The sequence below is a fragment of the Triticum urartu genome, chromosome 5A, assembly GCF_056163025.1.
Source record: "Triticum urartu cultivar PI428250 chromosome 5A, HENAU_Tu73, whole genome shotgun sequence".
Classification (NCBI taxonomy): Eukaryota; Viridiplantae; Streptophyta; class Magnoliopsida; order Poales; family Poaceae; genus Triticum; species Triticum urartu.
The window spans coordinates 444,015,606-444,021,294 of record NC_141877.1 but is presented as its reverse complement, the minus strand read 5'-3'; positions in this window follow the sequence as shown (position 1 = coordinate 444,021,294).

The window sequence follows — 5,689 nt, the reverse complement described above, 5'->3', positions numbered from 1 at the left end:
CGAGATGTGTGAGGTAAGATACACCGCTGACGCTTTTAACTTTTCTTATTAATTTTTTTGTTTCACCCTCTGACTGGTGGGACCCAACGTACTACGTGGAGAGAGGTAACGTGACTAAGGCTGCATTATTTCTGCACCACTGTGGATAGTCTTACCACCAAAGCCACATGACACGATTATGATTTAAATCCCAATGACTCCCACACACACAAAAAAACACGGCATACTTGTCACACGAATGCATGAATGTATAAAAGGTTATTTTCCTCTCGTTGAACATAACGGGAGGGTTGTGTAGCTGATTAGCCTGTTCGCTCATCAAACTTGAGGTCTCAGGTTCGATAACTAGACTTGAGCATAATTCGTGCCAGGAGGATTCTTTCACTGGTCAAAATGGATGGATACTGAGCTATATGATCTCATAGTGACCGTATAATCACCTCATCACGTATAAGCTGCAGTCTCGTCGCTTGTTTTCTAGGGTTTGCACTCTTCACACTCTCTCCAGTATATATATACACGCTGGAGCCTCAGTGCTTGTAGTTGCTCTCTTCACACTCTCTCACCCTCTACAGATCTAAACAAGACTTCGTTGGCCTCTCTCTCCCCTCACTGCTGGTCTGCTTGTAGTTGCTCTATTCACACTCTCTCACACTCTCTAGATCTAAACAAGACTTCGTTGGCCTCTCTCTCTCCCCTCACTGCTGGTCAAGGAGCTGGCAGGATCCGTCCGCCGGGAAGGGAAGGAGGCTTAACGTTGTTGCCGTCAGCGAGGGAGGGAATCCACTACCGGCGCAACTGTTCACTTTCACCCAGCAGCAGCGCGGAAGGGCCTCCGACCCCTTCTTCTTCACCGCCGTACATAGTTTCGGCCGAACGGTCTCCGGTCGCCCATCGAACCACACCCCAAGAACCTTAAGGTATAATTTACTTATTCCACATGCATTGCTCTAGCTGCATGTGGGCTTTTTCCGCTTCTGCACTCAAATCTAGGTGTTGGATCAAACAGGAAAGTAGTGGGGAAAGTTGTATACCATGAATCTAGGACGTAGTTCAGAGAGGAAAGGAATGGGGGAAAGTAGTGGGAAAAGTTGTATAGCATGAATCTAGAACGTGGTTCAAAAAGGAAAGGAAGGGGGAAAGTTGTATCGCATGAATCTAAGCCGTGGTTCAAAGAGGAAAGAAACGGGGCAAAGTAGAGGGGAAAGTTGTATAGTATAAATCTAGGACGTGGTTCAAAGAGGAAAGGAAGGGGGAAAGTACTAGTACAGACTGGCTATCCAGCACCTACATTGGTCGAAAAGTGAAAACAATGACAAACGCAGTACGCACATATGTAACATACTGATCTTTTGTTTTGGGGGACAAGGCTGTAGAGTTTGAGCAGGACTAGATTTGCTGCGCTCACATAGGGAAAGGTGTCTAAAGATAACAAAACCGGGACCAACACAAATATGCTCCTTGATTGTTTGTTCTTTGTTGCAACAAACTGTGCATCACCCCAGTACATCGATAGATGCACATGGTGCTGGTGCGTCCACTTTCCCGTGCAACTATTTAGCTGTTGTTAATCTAAGGCCCTATTTGGTTAAAAACTCCCTAGTCCCTACCTGCTTGGTTCCAGGGACTAAACATGGACTAGAGGTTATTAAATGACATGCTAAAAGACCATGTTACCCCTAGTAATGAACTAATAGAGACAAGGTGCGATGCGTGGCAGGGGAAATTGTTGGAAAAAGTCCCAAAAAGACTCTCCCTCGGGGTCTTCTTTCTTTAGTCCCAAATGCCCACTTTTAGTCCCTAAAAGTCCCTCCTGTTTGGTTTAGATGGGACCGACACGTCCCTCCACCAAAATGTCCCTGTAAACAAACACCCTCTAATAATACCGCTGGAAAATTGATGCAATGCCACAATTAAAAGCAAATTACATGTTTAACGAATTTTATTGTTAATATAATCTCTCTGTTAATATTAATCAATGCCACTGTTTGAGAAATGCTACTATCTTGCTTTCTTTCCCATTTAGATAAGGTAGATGCTTCTTTTTGTTGGCTTTTGTGCCATCCACCGTTATTGACCACTAGTTGTTTCCTTTGCACCTCTGTGTAAACAGGGTTATCTACTTCACCTCGTTGCCATTGTGACCTTTTGTTGCACTACACAAAACACTTTTGTTTTAAGAGTGTTTTGTGCAGTTCAACCAAAATGTCACACTCACAATGTTGCTTGATTGCTTGATCTTAGTGGAACTGCACAAGAGGAGATCTTACTTCCTATCCGTGTTGGCAAATTTGGTTCAGATCTTCTTCTTGTGAGTTGTTTGAATTCCGCATCATGAGAAGTCAGTACTAGCCTTCTTTCACATGATTCCGCAGTGTGCTTTCATATGTTGTGCTACTTGTACGATAATGTTGCTTGATTTTAGTGAACTGCACAAATGGAGACAAGACTTCCAATCTGTATGTGCATCGTAATATCCCATTGAGGTAAGATAAGGATATTTCACAACTATTGGCCTGTATTTTGCCACTTTCATCAGAAAATTAATGTCATTGTTTAGTGCTATACTTGTGCAACCTAATTGACATGCAAAATCTTACATTGAAGGCGAAGCTTGTCTGTTATTGAACCAAGTGATGAAGGGGAAGAACAAGCGGAAGAAAAACAAAAATCAACTCCCGGTGCTGTAATGAAGCACCGGAACTGCGATGACACAAGTAGTGATATAGTTTTGCATCTTAATTTATTGCTATGGCTGGAACGAGCAATTGTTTTGCCATTGATTTGATGCCACTCTTAATGTAATACGTAATTATCTCTACTTGTGCAAATAGGGATCTTCTTTGAAGATACCATATATTTTAGTGAAACTGCACAAGAAGATGTTGGAAACATTAAACTAATCGAGGAGTATATAGTAAGCATGGCCACCATAGTAGATAGCAACAGATGGTTCCGGAGAAGTGTTTCATCTGTATGCTCTACACAATAAGCCTCCTGACAAAGGTTGGCACTCGCCCACTGATTTCATCCATATGATTGAGCTTTGTCATCTCTATTGGTGTTGTGCTACTATTTAGATACTATAATGAAAAAGTGGTATTGTCCTAAAGAAGTGCTTCATCTGTGCTGTTTTAAATATTTCCTTTCCTTTTTTTTCGAGCAAACAGGGATGCTAGCATTTAGTTGTCCTCTTGTCTTTGCACAACAGGATCATGCTCCTCTGAAGAAGAATATGGAGTACGTGAAGTGACTAGTTCCGATTATGCCAGGATGAAGGAGCCCTATCTATCTTCTCATCAGAAGGAGCAGTTGAAGGATGGTTACATTACTCCCCACAAGACCAAACTAACTTCAGCTCAGAAGGACTGACAAATCTCCATTTTCTTGCTGTGATGCGCGAGTACAATGTTGTTCTAGGATTCTTTCCGGTGAGTTCTATTTTTCTAAAAGTGTGCTCTACATGGACCATGTAGGTGCCTATTTAAACTGTCAATTCATAGTACAATTTGCTTTATACTAATCACTTTTTTGTGTTTATGCAAACAGGGGTGCTCAGCTTGATTTCAATGGGAACTGCACAAAATGTTCATGAATACATCGAATCATTCATTTCCACCACAAGAAAGGAGGTGCCGATAAGTTCAAGGCGTTGCAACATATAAGGGCAAAATCATACAAGCTACATGCGAATTTGGTTGATTTTGGTGGAACTGCACAAAAAGAACAACTGGTTTATTTAGCATGAGGTGCCATGTCAATGTCCGAACTGATGGCAAACCCTGCACATTCAACAATCGTAGGCATTTGATATTTTGGAATGGGACAACCTTGTCAAATTTTGCTCATTGATTTTAGCAAGAGGACATGCATTTGGTATTTTCGAATGGGATGCCCTTTGCTGTCAGCAGCATCGATCCATTTTTTGTTTATTCTTTAGTTGTGAAGTAAATATTGGCTCTGACATGTGAATTGCTGAGATGCACAATCATTGATTGTTTTGAATGTTCTCTATGAATTGCTAGGCCTGTGTGTTTGGTTGCAATGTACATGAACACTAAAAAGCTGCTCAAACTATTTGTACTCATTCTATTCCTTTTTACTTCGCACATTGTGAAAGTGCATACCTTTTTCTATAAGATTGGTCAAAGTAGAGATACTTTGACTGCACACAAAACTTGTATGCAGACTAGAAAGGACCGGAGGGAGTACATGTGAAACTGCTGCAAACGAGGTGATCACCCTGGGAATAATGCTAGTACATATGTTTTGCATGTTCATCCAATGCCAGTGATACAAGAATTCGAACTAATTGAAATAAATTCATTCATACACGATTGGATTTCATATAAACATGCTGGATTTCATTACATTTCATACATTCTTCAACTAAAAAGGGGTGCACTGGAGGTACAATTAATTAACTGAAGCTACCCACCTGTGTCCGGCTGAGCCGAACAGAAGCTTCAGTGACTTAACTGCAGGTGCAGTTGTGTAACTGACATGTGGCCCAGATGCCTATTGGGCCCACGTGTCAGTCAGCCAACTGCACCAACAGTTAAGTAGAAGCAGCGTCCTTCTCCAACATAGCTCTCTGACTCCACGTCGCCGCCAAGAATCTAACCGGCCGTCAGTGGTCAACCCGCCTAGCTTGGCTTCAACCGGAGGGTAGCAGTGGTGGCATTACTTGGACCTAAGCGGTGGCGACCTACCGTGTTCTACTCTTCCTCATTTTCTGTGTGGCGCGACCTTGTTGGCAGCGGGGCGGGGCCTCAGCGGAGCCGACGATGTCCCCTATCTTGTTGCTGGTGGGCGGCGCCTCGACAGAGCGGGGGAAATCCTCCCCCTTGTTGCCGGCAGGGTGGGGCCTCGGTGGAGCCGGCGGTGTCCTTTGCCTCATTGTTGGCGCCGTAGGGCCTTGGTAGAGCAGGGCCTCGTCGACACCAGTGGAGCAGGGACTCGTCGGAGCCGGCATTGTCCTCTGCCTCGTCCTCGGTCTCGCCAAACAGCGCCTCGCCTGCTTCATCACCCTCTTTATAGGCGGCCGCAGCCTCCGACACCCGCATGCGGTACCGCCAGCGCTTGAGGCGGACCTCGCGGGCGGAGCGGTACGAGTCGAGCAGCGTCTCCTGCTCCGCCTGCTCCACGGCGATTTGCTCCTCCGCCTGTAGGTGCTCCTAGAGGAGATGGTGGTTGTAGGCGGCATCGGCCTGCACCTCCCGGAACTCACTACAAAAAAATACACTTCCATGATGATATGTGTTTGTCACAGTAGGTCATGTTTTCTGTCATGCATGTACATCCATGACAAATTTATGACAGAATCAAGATAGTCATACATGTGCTGTCGTAGAAGTGTTCCATGACATTACCAAAATTACCACCACGGAAGTGTCCACTTCCATGACGATAAATCGCCCGTCATAGAAGTGCTTTCGTCAAGGGTGACCGACACATGGCAACCACCTAATGGAACGCCGTTAAGCTATCGGGTCCGGTTTTTGATCCGATAACCCGTTAACAGCCCCGACCAATGGGGATTTTCCACGTGTAAAATCATCATTGGCTAGAGGAAACACGTGTCGGCTCACCGTTGGGACAGATGTCATCCACTCATTGGACCCTGCTACCTCTTGAGCACTGCGTTGGATTTCCCCGAAGTGGAGAGGATGACGCAGCAAAGTAGCGT